The following is a 12,566-nucleotide window of genomic DNA, read 5'->3' as shown; positions in this document are numbered from 1 at the left end:
GCCGGCGCCGGCCGGCTCCGGACGACCCCTGGCCTCTCCTGTTCTTCAGCCGGCCTGGCTCAAAGCCAAGCCGGGGCCGCCCGCGCCGCCGGACCCCATCCTCGGACAGGCAGGGACACAGACACAGGTGCCCACGACAGACAGACAGACACACACACACACACACACAGACGGAGGGACACGGGCACTCGGAGCTGGGCCACAAGGCCTGTGGGGGCGAGGCAGCCACCCCGCCGGAGGGGCGCAGGCCCTGGAGCTGCCTTAGGAGCCCTGGCAGCCGCGGGCCCTGCAGCCACGGTGTCAGGGATGCCGTTCTGCCCCCATTCCTGCCCATCAGCCGAACCGCCGCGGGACCGTGTGCCTGTGTTGCGTGCGCGGCGCCCACGCCCAGGCGCGGAGCGAGTCTCTCTTGTGTCTCTTGCTGTGTTGCGCGCGGCCCTTTTCGGCATGGGTGCCGGCCGCCCCCGCGTCGCTGTGGCCTTGGCTGTTGCGGGGCCGCGGAGCGCGCAGCCCGGTGCCAACGGGGCCTGAGGCCCCGGGCGGTCGGGCCATCTGGTGTCCCGGGCCCGCGGAGCGTGGACGTCGTGGCTGAGGGCCGAAGGGACGGTGGTCCGCGGGGGAGGCAGGGCATGTCCTTCGGAGAGAAGGTGCAGGCGGGCCCGGGCCGAAGGTGGGGGGGGTTGCGGGTGGCTGGGTGGCTTGGAGGCTGGGGGCGGTGCCAGGGAATTGCTAGGGGCTGGGGGCGGGCCTGGGGGCGGAGATTGGGGCGGGGCGAGGAGGGCCCCGGCCCCGGCCCCGGCCCCCAAAGCCCCGCCCCGGCCCCGGCCCCCAAAGCCCCGCCCCGGCCCCCCGGAGGGGCTCGCAGGCCTGCGGAGACGGGATCCAGCCCCCGCCCGGCTCCCCCCAGCGACCGCCCCCTCCCCGCCCCGGCCCCGAGGTTCCTGCTGTCGCCCCGTCCCCTCCGTCGGCCGCCTTCGGGCCCCCGCGGCGCCCTGGGACGCGCGGCCGGCTAGGACGTGGGTGGGTGTGCTTGAAGGGCGGGCTGCGAGGGTGAAGGGCTTGAGAGGAAGAGGAGGTGGTGCATGTGTGTGGCCTCCTGCCCGTGCAGCCGGCGCCCTCGGTGCTCCGCGGCGCCCTGCGGTGCTTCCGGCGGGGCGGGGGCCATGCCACGGGTCGCCCGGAGGGGGGCGCCGCCGCCGCCGCCGCCGCCGCCGCCGCCGCCGCCGCCGCCGCGTTGGTCGAGGGGGCGTTGGCGGCCAAGGGACAGACAGGAAGGCAGGCAAAAGGCCGAGGAAAAAAAGCCTACAGCACCCGGTATTCCCAGGCGGTCTCCCATCCAAGTACTAACCAGGCCCGACCCTGCTTAGCTTCCGAGATCAGACGAGATCGGGCGCGTTCAGGGTGGTATGGCCGTAGACGTCCGCGGCTGCCGCTGGGCGCCCCAAGAGCCTGCTCTGCGCCTCTCCGGGCCAGGCGCCCGCCGCTCCTCAGCCCTCCGCCCGCCCGATCGCGCCAGCCCGCCTGCATGCTCGCCTGCCGGCCCGACTGATTGATTGACTGACCGCCTCCCGCGCCGCGCCCGGGGTGGCGGAGGGCGCCTGCCCCGGGCCGGGCGGGGGGGGTGGGGGCCAAGACGCCTCCCGCACCCCGGAGCGGAGGCTGTCGCCGGAGCCCGGGCGCGCTCCCGTCCCCGGCCTGGCGGGCGCGTCGCCGCCGCTCGGCTCCCCGGATGGCACGCCGCCCCACCTCGGACCGCTCACTGGCTGGGGGGGTGCCGCGGGCCGGCGCCGGCCGGCTCCGGACGACCCCTGGCCTCTCCTGTTCTTCAGCCGGCCTGGCTCAAAGCCAAGCCGGGGCCGCCCGCGCCGCCGGACCCCATCCTCGGACAGGCAGGGACACAGACACAGGTGCCCACGACAGACAGACAGACACACACACACACACACACAGACGGAGGGACACGGGCACTCGGAGCTGGGCCACAAGGCCTGTGGGGGCGAGGCAGCCACCCCGCCGGAGGGGCGCAGGCCCTGGAGCTGCCTTAGGAGCCCTGGCAGCCGCGGGCCCTGCAGCCACGGTGTCAGGGATGCCGTTCTGCCCCCATTCCTGCCCATCAGCCGAACCGCCGCGGGACCGTGTGCCTGTGTTGCGTGCGCGGCGCCCACGCCCAGGCGCGGAGCGAGTCTCTCTTGTGTCTCTTGCTGTGTTGCGCGCGGCCCTTTTCGGCATGGGTGCCGGCCGCCCCCGCGTCGCTGTGGCCTTGGCTGTTGCGGGGCCGCGGAGCGCGCAGCCCGGTGCCAACGGGGCCTGAGGCCCCGGGCGGTCGGGCCATCTGGTGTCCCGGGCCCGCGGAGCGTGGACGTCGTGGCTGAGGGCCGAAGGGACGGTGGTCCGCGGGGGAGGCAGGGCATGTCCTTCGGAGAGAAGGTGCAGGCGGGCCCGGGCCGAAGGTGGGGGGGGTTGCGGGTGGCTGGGTGGCTTGGAGGCTGGGGGCGGTGCCAGGGAATTGCTAGGGGCTGGGGGCGGGCCTGGGGGCGGAGATTGGGGCGGGGCGAGGAGGGCCCGCAGGCGGGCCCGGCCCCGGCCCCGGCCCCGGCCCCCAAAGCCCCGCCCCGGCCCCGGCCCCCAAAGCCCCGCCCCGGCCCCCCGGAGGGGCTCGCAGGCCTGCGGAGACGGGATCCAGCCCCCGCCCGGCTCCCCCCAGCGACCGCCCCCTCCCCGCCCCGGCCCCGAGGTTCCTGCTGTCGCCCCGTCCCCTCCGTCGGCCGCCTTCGGGCCCCCGCGGCGCCCTGGGACGCGCGGCCGGCTAGGACGTGGGTGGGTGTGCTTGAAGGGCGGGCTGCGAGGGTGAAGGGCTTGAGAGGAAGAGGAGGTGGTGCATGTGTGTGGCCTCCTGCCCGTGCAGCCGGCGCCCTCGGTGCTCCGCGGCGCCCTGCGGTGCTTCCGGCGGGGCGGGGGCCATGCCACGGGTCGCCCGGAGGGGGGCGCCGCCGCCGCCGCCGCCGCCGCCGCCGCGTTGGTCGAGGGGGCGTTGGCGGCCAAGGGACAGACAGGAAGGCAGGCAAAAGGCCGAGGAAAAAAAGCCTACAGCACCCGGTATTCCCAGGCGGTCTCCCATCCAAGTACTAACCAGGCCCGACCCTGCTTAGCTTCCGAGATCAGACGAGATCGGGCGCGTTCAGGGTGGTATGGCCGTAGACGTCCGCGGCTGCCGCTGGGCGCCCCAAGAGCCTGCTCTGCGCCTCTCCGGGCCAGGCGCCCGCCGCTCCTCAGCCCTCCGCCCGCCCGATCGCGCCAGCCCGCCTGCATGCTCGCCTGCCGGCCCGACTGATTGATTGACTGACCGCCTCCCGCGCCGCGCCCGGGGTGGCGGAGGGCGCCTGCCCCGGGCCGGGCGGGGGGGGTGGGGGCCAAGACGCCTCCCGCACCCCGGAGCGGAGGCTGTCGCCGGAGCCCGGGCGCGCTCCCGTCCCCGGCCTGGCGGGCGCGTCGCCGCCGCTCGGCTCCCCGGATGGCACGCCGCCCCACCTCGGACCGCTCACTGGCTGGGGGGGTGCCGCGGGCCGGCGCCGGCCGGCTCCGGACGACCCCTGGCCTCTCCTGTTCTTCAGCCGGCCTGGCTCAAAGCCAAGCCGGGGCCGCCCGCGCCGCCGGACCCCATCCTCGGACAGGCAGGGACACAGACACAGGTGCCCACGACAGACAGACAGACACACACACACACACACACACAGACGGAGGGACACGGGCACTCGGAGCTGGGCCACAAGGCCTGTGGGGGCGAGGCAGCCACCCCGCCGGAGGGGCGCAGGCCCTGGAGCTGCCTTAGGAGCCCTGGCAGCCGCGGGCCCTGCAGCCACGGTGTCAGGGATGCCGTTCTGCCCCCATTCCTGCCCATCAGCCGAACCGCCGCGGGACCGTGTGCCTGTGTTGCGTGCGCGGCGCCCACGCCCAGGCGCGGAGCGAGTCTCTCTTGTGTCTCTTGCTGTGTTGCGCGCGGCCCTTTTCGGCATGGGTGCCGGCCGCCCCCGCGTCGCTGTGGCCTTGGCTGTTGCGGGGCCGCGGAGCGCGCAGCCTGGTGCCAACGGGGCCTGAGGCCCCGGGCGGTCGGGCCATCTGGTGTCCCGGGCCCGCGGAGCGTGGACGTCGTGGCTGAGGGCCGAAGGGACGGTGGTCCGCGGGGGAGGCAGGGCATGTCCTTCGGAGAGAAGGTGCAGGCGGGCCCGGGCCGAAGGTGGGGGGGGTTGCGGGTGGCTGGGTGGCTTGGAGGCTGGGGGCGGTGCCAGGGAATTGCTAGGGGCTGGGGGCGGGCCTGGGGGCGGAGATTGGGGCGGGGCGAGGAGGGCCCGCAGGCGGGCCCGGCCCCGGCCCCGGCCCCGGCCCCCAAAGCCCCGCCCCGGCCCCGGCCCCCAAAGCCCCGCCCCGGCCCCCCGGAGGGGCTCGCAGGCCTGCGGAGACGGGATCCAGCCCCCGCCCGGCTCCCCCCAGCGACCGCCCCCTCCCCGCCCCGGCCCCGAGGTTCCTGCTGTCGCCCCGTCCCCTCCGTCGGCCGCCTTCGGGCCCCCGCGGCGCCCTGGGACGCGCGGCCGGCTAGGACGTGGGTGGGTGTGCTTGAAGGGCGGGCTGCGAGGGTGAAGGGCTTGAGAGGAAGAGGAGGTGGTGCATGTGTGTGGCCTCCTGCCCGTGCAGCCGGCGCCCTCGGTGCTCCGCGGCGCCCTGCGGTGCTTCCGGCGGGGCGGGGGCCATGCCACGGGTCGCCCGGAGGGGGGCGCCGCCGCCGCCGCCGCCGCCGCCGCCGCCGCCGCCGCCGCCGCGTTGGTCGAGGGGGCGTTGGCGGCCAAGGGACAGACAGGAAGGCAGGCAAAAGGCCGAGGAAAAAAAGCCTACAGCACCCGGTATTCCCAGGCGGTCTCCCATCCAAGTACTAACCAGGCCCGACCCTGCTTAGCTTCCGAGATCAGACGAGATCGGGCGCGTTCAGGGTGGTATGGCCGTAGACGTCCGCGGCTGCCGCTGGGCGCCCCAAGAGCCTGCTCTGCGCCTCTCCGGGCCAGGCGCCCGCCGCTCCTCAGCCCTCCGCCCGCCCGATCGCGCCAGCCCGCCTGCATGCTCGCCTGCCGGCCCGACTGATTGATTGACTGACCGCCTCCCGCGCCGCGCCCGGGGTGGCGGAGGGCGCCTGCCCCGGGCCGGGCGGGGGGGGTGGGGGCCAAGACGCCTCCCGCACCCCGGAGCGGAGGCTGTCGCCGGAGCCCGGGCGCGCTCCCGTCCCCGGCCTGGCGGGCGCGTCGCCGCCGCTCGGCTCCCCGGATGGCACGCCGCCCCACCTCGGACCGCTCACTGGCTGGGGGGGTGCCGCGGGCCGGCGCCGGCCGGCTCCGGACGACCCCTGGCCTCTCCTGTTCTTCAGCCGGCCTGGCTCAAAGCCAAGCCGGGGCCGCCCGCGCCGCCGGACCCCATCCTCGGACAGGCAGGGACACAGACACAGGTGCCCACGACAGACAGACAGACACACACACACACACACACAGACGGAGGGACACGGGCACTCGGAGCTGGGCCACAAGGCCTGTGGGGGCGAGGCAGCCACCCCGCCGGAGGGGCGCAGGCCCTGGAGCTGCCTTAGGAGCCCTGGCAGCCGCGGGCCCTGCAGCCACGGTGTCAGGGATGCCGTTCTGCCCCCATTCCTGCCCATCAGCCGAACCGCCGCGGGACCGTGTGCCTGTGTTGCGTGCGCGGCGCCCACGCCCAGGCGCGGAGCGAGTCTCTCTTGTGTCTCTTGCTGTGTTGCGCGCGGCCCTTTTCGGCATGGGTGCCGGCCGCCCCCGCGTCGCTGTGGCCTTGGCTGTTGCGGGGCCGCGGAGCGCGCAGCCCGGTGCCAACGGGGCCTGAGGCCCCGGGCGGTCGGGCCATCTGGTGTCCCGGGCCCGCGGAGCGTGGACGTCGTGGCTGAGGGCCGAAGGGACGGTGGTCCGCGGGGGAGGCAGGGCATGTCCTTCGGAGAGAAGGTGCAGGCGGGCCCGGGCCGAAGGTGGGGGGGGTTGCGGGTGGCTGGGTGGCTTGGAGGCTGGGGGCGGTGCCAGGGAATTGCTAGGGGCTGGGGGCGGGCCTGGGGGCGGAGATTGGGGCGGGGCGAGGAGGGCCCGCAGGCGGGCCCGGCCCCGGCCCCGGCCCCGGCCCCCAAAGCCCCGCCCCGGCCCCGGCCCCCAAAGCCCCGCCCCGGCCCCCCGGAGGGGCTCGCAGGCCTGCGGAGACGGGATCCAGCCCCCGCCCGGCTCCCCCCAGCGACCGCCCCCTCCCCGCCCCGGCCCCGAGGTTCCTGCTGTCGCCCCGTCCCCTCCGTCGGCCGCCTTCGGGCCCCCGCGGCGCCCTGGGACGCGCGGCCGGCTAGGACGTGGGTGGGTGTGCTTGAAGGGCGGGCTGCGAGGGTGAAGGGCTTGAGAGGAAGAGGAGGTGGTGCATGTGTGTGGCCTCCTGCCCGTGCAGCCGGCGCCCTCGGTGCTCCGCGGCGCCCTGCGGTGCTTCCGGCGGGGCGGGGGCCATGCCACGGGTCGCCCGGAGGGGGGCGCCGCCGCCGCCGCCGCCGCCGCCGCCGCGTTGGTCGAGGGGGCGTTGGCGGCCAAGGGACAGACAGGAAGGCAGGCAAAAGGCCGAGGAAAAAAAGCCTACAGCACCCGGTATTCCCAGGCGGTCTCCCATCCAAGTACTAACCAGGCCCGACCCTGCTTAGCTTCCGAGATCAGACGAGATCGGGCGCGTTCAGGGTGGTATGGCCGTAGACGTCCGCGGCTGCCGCTGGGCGCCCCAAGAGCCTGCTCTGCGCCTCTCCGGGCCAGGCGCCCGCCGCTCCTCAGCCCTCCGCCCGCCCGATCGCGCCAGCCCGCCTGCATGCTCGCCTGCCGGCCCGACTGATTGATTGACTGACTCCCGCGCCGCGCCCGGGGTGGCGGAGGGCGCCTGCCCCGGGCCGGGCGGGGGGGGTGGGGGCCAAGACGCCTCCCGCACCCCGGAGCGGAGGCTGTCGCCGGAGCCCGGGCGCGCTCCCGTCCCCGGCCTGGCGGGCGCGTCGCCGCCGCTCGGCTCCCCGGATGGCACGCCGCCCCACCTCGGACCGCTCACTGGCTGGGGGGGTGCCGCGGGCCGGCGCCGGCCGGCTCCGGACGACCCCTGGCCTCTCCTGTTCTTCAGCCGGCCTGGCTCAAAGCCAAGCCGGGGCCGCCCGCGCCGCCGGACCCCATCCTCGGACAGGCAGGGACACAGACACAGGTGCCCACGACAGACAGACAGACACACACACACACACACACACAGACGGAGGGACACGGGCACTCGGAGCTGGGCCACAAGGCCTGTGGGGGCGAGGCAGCCACCCCGCCGGAGGGGCGCAGGCCCTGGAGCTGCCTTAGGAGCCCTGGCAGCCGCGGGCCCTGCAGCCACGGTGTCAGGGATGCCGTTCTGCCCCCATTCCTGCCCATCAGCCGAACCGCCGCGGGACCGTGTGCCTGTGTTGCGTGCGCGGCGCCCACGCCCAGGCGCGGAGCGAGTCTCTCTTGTGTCTCTTGCTGTGTTGCGCGCGGCCCTTTTCGGCATGGGTGCCGGCCGCCCCCGCGTCGCTGTGGCCTTGGCTGTTGCGGGGCCGCGGAGCGCGCAGCCCGGTGCCAACGGGGCCTGAGGCCCCGGGCGGTCGGGCCATCTGGTGTCCCGGGCCCGCGGAGCGTGGACGTCGTGGCTGAGGGCCGAAGGGACGGTGGTCCGCGGGGGAGGCAGGGCATGTCCTTCGGAGAGAAGGTGCAGGCGGGCCCGGGCCGAAGGTGGGGGGGGTTGCGGGTGGCTGGGTGGCTTGGAGGCTGGGGGCGGTGCCAGGGAATTGCTAGGGGCTGGGGGCGGGCCTGGGGGCGGAGATTGGGGCGGGGCGAGGAGGGCCCGCAGGCGGGCCCGGCCCCGGCCCCGGCCCCGGCCCCCAAAGCCCCGCCCCGGCCCCGGCCCCCAAAGCCCCGCCCCGGCCCCCCGGAGGGGCTCGCAGGCCTGCGGAGACGGGATCCAGCCCCCGCCCGGCTCCCCCCAGCGACCGCCCCCTCCCCGCCCCGGCCCCGAGGTTCCTGCTGTCGCCCCGTCCCCTCCGTCGGCCGCCTTCGGGCCCCCGCGGCGCCCTGGGACGCGCGGCCGGCTAGGACGTGGGTGGGTGTGCTTGAAGGGCGGGCTGCGAGGGTGAAGGGCTTGAGAGGAAGAGGAGGTGGTGCATGTGTGTGGCCTCCTGCCCGTGCAGCCGGCGCCCTCGGTGCTCCGCGGCGCCCTGCGGTGCTTCCGGCGGGGCGGGGGCCATGCCACGGGTCGCCCGGAGGGGGGCGCCGCCGCCGCCGCCGCCGCCGCCGCCGCCGCCGCCGCCGCCGCCGCGTTGGTCGAGGGGGCGTTGGCGGCCAAGGGACAGACAGGAAGGCAGGCAAAAGGCCGAGGAAAAAAAGCCTACAGCACCCGGTATTCCCAGGCGGTCTCCCATCCAAGTACTAACCAGGCCCGACCCTGCTTAGCTTCCGAGATCAGACGAGATCGGGCGCGTTCAGGGTGGTATGGCCGTAGACGTCCGCGGCTGCCGCTGGGCGCCCCAAGAGCCTGCTCTGCGCCTCTCCGGGCCAGGCGCCCGCCGCTCCTCAGCCCTCCGCCCGCCCGATCGCGCCAGCCCGCCTGCATGCTCGCCTGCCGGCCCGACTGATTGATTGACTGACCGCCTCCCGCGCCGCGCCCGGGGTGGCGGAGGGCGCCTGCCCCGGGCCGGGCGGGGGGGGTGGGGGCCAAGACGCCTCCCGCACCCCGGAGCGGAGGCTGTCGCCGGAGCCCGGGCGCGCTCCCGTCCCCGGCCTGGCGGGCGCGTCGCCGCCGCTCGGCTCCCCGGATGGCACGCCGCCCCACCTCGGACCGCTCACTGGCTGGGGGGGTGCCGCGGGCCGGCGCCGGCCGGCTCCGGACGACCCCTGGCCTCTCCTGTTCTTCAGCCGGCCTGGCTCAAAGCCAAGCCGGGGCCGCCCGCGCCGCCGGACCCCATCCTCGGACAGGCAGGGACACAGACACAGGTGCCCACGACAGACAGACAGACACACACACACACACACACAGACGGAGGGACACGGGCACTCGGAGCTGGGCCACAAGGCCTGTGGGGGCGAGGCAGCCACCCCGCCGGAGGGGCGCAGGCCCTGGAGCTGCCTTAGGAGCCCTGGCAGCCGCGGGCCCTGCAGCCACGGTGTCAGGGATGCCGTTCTGCCCCCATTCCTGCCCATCAGCCGAACCGCCGCGGGACCGTGTGCCTGTGTTGCGTGCGCGGCGCCCACGCCCAGGCGCGGAGCGAGTCTCTCTTGTGTCTCTTGCTGTGTTGCGCGCGGCCCTTTTCGGCATGGGTGCCGGCCGCCCCCGCGTCGCTGTGGCCTTGGCTGTTGCGGGGCCGCGGAGCGCGCAGCCCGGTGCCAACGGGGCCTGAGGCCCCGGGCGGTCGGGCCATCTGGTGTCCCGGGCCCGCGGAGCGTGGACGTCGTGGCTGAGGGCCGAAGGGACGGTGGTCCGCGGGGGAGGCAGGGCATGTCCTTCGGAGAGAAGGTGCAGGCGGGCCCGGGCCGAAGGTGGGGGGGGTTGCGGGTGGCTGGGTGGCTTGGAGGCTGGGGGCGGTGCCAGGGAATTGCTAGGGGCTGGGGGCGGGCCTGGGGGCGGAGATTGGGGCGGGGCGAGGAGGGCCCGCAGGCGGGCCCGGCCCCGGCCCCGGCCCCGGCCCCCAAAGCCCCGCCCCGGCCCCGGCCCCCAAAGCCCCGCCCCGGCCCCCCGGAGGGGCTCGCAGGCCTGCGGAGACGGGATCCAGCCCCCGCCCGGCTCCCCCCAGCGACCGCCCCCTCCCCGCCCCGGCCCCGAGGTTCCTGCTGTCGCCCCGTCCCCTCCGTCGGCCGCCTTCGGGCCCCCGCGGCGCCCTGGGACGCGCGGCCGGCTAGGACGTGGGTGGGTGTGCTTGAAGGGCGGGCTGCGAGGGTGAAGGGCTTGAGAGGAAGAGGAGGTGGTGCATGTGTGTGGCCTCCTGCCCGTGCAGCCGGCGCCCTCGGTGCTCCGCGGCGCCCTGCGGTGCTTCCGGCGGGGCGGGGGCCATGCCACGGGTCGCCCGGAGGGGGGCGCCGCCGCCGCCGCCGCCGCCGCCGCCGCGTTGGTCGAGGGGGCGTTGGCGGCCAAGGGACAGACAGGAAGGCAGGCAAAAGGCCGAGGAAAAAAAGCCTACAGCACCCGGTATTCCCAGGCGGTCTCCCATCCAAGTACTAACCAGGCCCGACCCTGCTTAGCTTCCGAGATCAGACGAGATCGGGCGCGTTCAGGGTGGTATGGCCGTAGACGTCCGCGGCTGCCGCTGGGCGCCCCAAGAGCCTGCTCTGCGCCTCTCCGGGCCAGGCGCCCGCCGCTCCTCAGCCCTCCGCCCGCCCGATCGCGCCAGCCCGCCTGCATGCTCGCCTGCCGGCCCGACTGATTGATTGACTGACCGCCTCCCGCGCCACGCCCGGGGTGGCGGAGGGCGCCTGCCCCGGGCCGGGCGGGGGGGGTGGGGGCCAAGACGCCTCCCGCACCCCGGAGCGGAGGCTGTCGCCGGAGCCCGGGCGCGCTCCCGTCCCCGGCCTGGCGGGCGCGTCGCCGCCGCTCGGCTCCCCGGATGGCACGCCGCCCCACCTCGGACCGCTCACTGGCTGGGGGGGTGCCGCGGGCCGGCGCCGGCCGGCTCCGGACGACCCCTGGCCTCTCCTGTTCTTCAGCCGGCCTGGCTCAAAGCCAAGCCGGGGCCGCCCGCGCCGCCGGACCCCATCCTCGGACAGGCAGGGACACAGACACAGGTGCCCACGACAGACAGACAGACACACACACACACACACACACAGACGGAGGGACACGGGCACTCGGAGCTGGGCCACAAGGCCTGTGGGGGCGAGGCAGCCACCCCGCCGGAGGGGCGCAGGCCCTGGAGCTGCCTTAGGAGCCCTGGCAGCCGCGGGCCCTGCAGCCACGGTGTCAGGGATGCCGTTCTGCCCCCATTCCTGCCCATCAGCCGAACCGCCGCGGGACCGTGTGCCTGTGTTGCGTGCGCGGCGCCCACGCCCAGGCGCGGAGCGAGTCTCTCTTGTGTCTCTTGCTGTGTTGCGCGCGGCCCTTTTCGGCATGGGTGCCGGCCGCCCCTGCGTCGCTGTGGCCTTGGCTGTTGCGGGGCCGCGGAGCGCGCAGCCCGGTGCCAACGGGGCCTGAGGCCCCGGGCGGTCGGGCCATCTGGTGTCCCGGGCCCGCGGAGCGTGGACGTCGTGGCTGAGGGCCGAAGGGACGGTGGTCCGCGGGGGAGGCAGGGCATGTCCTTCGGAGAGAAGGTGCAGGCGGGCCCGGGCCGAAGGTGGGGGGGGTTGCGGGTGGCTGGGTGGCTTGGAGGCTGGGGGCGGTGCCAGGGAATTGCTAGGGGCTGGGGGCGGGCCTGGGGGCGGAGATTGGGGCGGGGCGAGGAGGGCCCGCAGGCGGGCCCGGCCCCGGCCCCGGCCCCGGCCCCCAAAGCCCCGCCCCGGCCCCGGCCCCCAAAGCCCCGCCCCGGCCCCCCGGAGGGGCTCGCAGGCCTGCGGAGACGGGATCCAGCCCCCGCCCGGCTCCCCCCAGCGACCGCCCCCTCCCCGCCCCGGCCCCGAGGTTCCTGCTGTCGCCCCGTCCCCTCCGTCGGCCGCCTTCGGGCCCCCGCGGCGCCCTGGGACGCGCGGCCGGCTAGGACGTGGGTGGGTGTGCTTGAAGGGCGGGCTGCGAGGGTGAAGGGCTTGAGAGGAAGAGGAGGTGGTGCATGTGTGTGGCCTCCTGCCCGTGCAGCCGGCGCCCTCGGTGCTCCGCGGCGCCCTGCGGTGCTTCCGGCGGGGCGGGGGCCATGCCACGGGTCGCCCGGAGGGGGGCGCCGCCGCCGCCGCCGCCGCCGCCGCCGCCGCCGCCGCCGCCGCCGCCGCGTTGGTCGAGGGGGCGTTGGCGGCCAAGGGACAGACAGGAAGGCAGGCAAAAGGCCGAGGAAAAAAAGCCTACAGCACCCGGTATTCCCAGGCGGTCTCCCATCCAAGTACTAACCAGGCCCGACCCTGCTTAGCTTCCGAGATCAGACGAGATCGGGCGCGTTCAGGGTGGTATGGCCGTAGACGTCCGCGGCTGCCGCTGGGCGCCCCAAGAGCCTGCTCTGCGCCTCTCCGGGCCAGGCGCCCGCCGCTCCTCAGCCCTCCGCCCGCCCGATCGCGCCAGCCCGCCTGCATGCTCGCCTGCCGGCCCGACTGATTGATTGACTGACCGCCTCCCGCGCCGCGCCCGGGGTGGCGGAGGGCGCCTGCCCCGGGCCGGGCGGGGGGGGTGGGGGCCAAGACGCCTCCCGCACCCCGGAGCGGAGGCTGTCGCCGGAGCCCGGGCGCGCTCCCGTCCCCGGCCTGGCGGGCGCGTCGCCGCCGCTCGGCTCCCCGGATGGCACGCCGCCCCACCTCGGACCGCTCACTGGCTGGGGGGGTGCCGCGGGCCGGCGCCGGCCGGCTCCGGACGACCCCTGGCCTCTC

At 76.2% G+C, this 12,566-nt stretch overlaps 7 non-coding genes across 7 annotated transcripts; all 7 read right to left on the bottom strand.

Moving 5' to 3' along the window:
* Positions 1-1,299: 1,299 nt before the first annotated feature.
* On the bottom strand, positions 1,300-1,418 carry LOC140597206 (5S ribosomal RNA). Its single transcript, XR_011999071.1, has one exon. It is a non-coding gene; the product is annotated as a 5S ribosomal RNA (ribosomal RNA).
* A 1,663-nt stretch (positions 1,419-3,081) lies between these two features.
* On the bottom strand, positions 3,082-3,200 carry LOC140597205 (5S ribosomal RNA). The gene has a single exon (XR_011999070.1). It is a non-coding gene; the product is annotated as a 5S ribosomal RNA (ribosomal RNA).
* A 1,680-nt stretch (positions 3,201-4,880) lies between these two features.
* On the bottom strand, positions 4,881-4,999 carry LOC140597203 (5S ribosomal RNA). The gene has a single exon (XR_011999068.1). It is a non-coding gene; the product is annotated as a 5S ribosomal RNA (ribosomal RNA).
* Positions 5,000-6,662: 1,663 nt separating this feature from the next.
* LOC140597202 (5S ribosomal RNA) lies at positions 6,663-6,781 on the bottom strand. The gene has a single exon (XR_011999067.1). It is a non-coding gene; the product is annotated as a 5S ribosomal RNA (ribosomal RNA).
* Positions 6,782-8,460: 1,679 nt separating this feature from the next.
* On the bottom strand, positions 8,461-8,579 carry LOC140597201 (5S ribosomal RNA). Its single transcript, XR_011999066.1, has one exon. It is a non-coding gene; the product is annotated as a 5S ribosomal RNA (ribosomal RNA).
* Positions 8,580-10,242: 1,663 nt separating this feature from the next.
* On the bottom strand, positions 10,243-10,361 carry LOC140597200 (5S ribosomal RNA). The gene has a single exon (XR_011999065.1). It is a non-coding gene; the product is annotated as a 5S ribosomal RNA (ribosomal RNA).
* Positions 10,362-12,047: 1,686 nt separating this feature from the next.
* Positions 12,048-12,166, bottom strand: LOC140597199 (5S ribosomal RNA). The gene has a single exon (XR_011999064.1). It is a non-coding gene; the product is annotated as a 5S ribosomal RNA (ribosomal RNA).
* Positions 12,167-12,566: the final 400 nt, after the last annotated feature.

The sequence above is a fragment of the Vulpes vulpes genome, unplaced genomic scaffold, assembly GCF_048418805.1.
Source record: "Vulpes vulpes isolate BD-2025 unplaced genomic scaffold, VulVul3 u000000730, whole genome shotgun sequence".
In the NCBI taxonomy this organism is placed as follows: Eukaryota; Metazoa; Chordata; class Mammalia; order Carnivora; family Canidae; genus Vulpes; species Vulpes vulpes.
The sequence above is the reverse complement of the archived record's forward strand: the minus strand, read 5'-3'. Positions and strand labels throughout refer to the sequence as shown.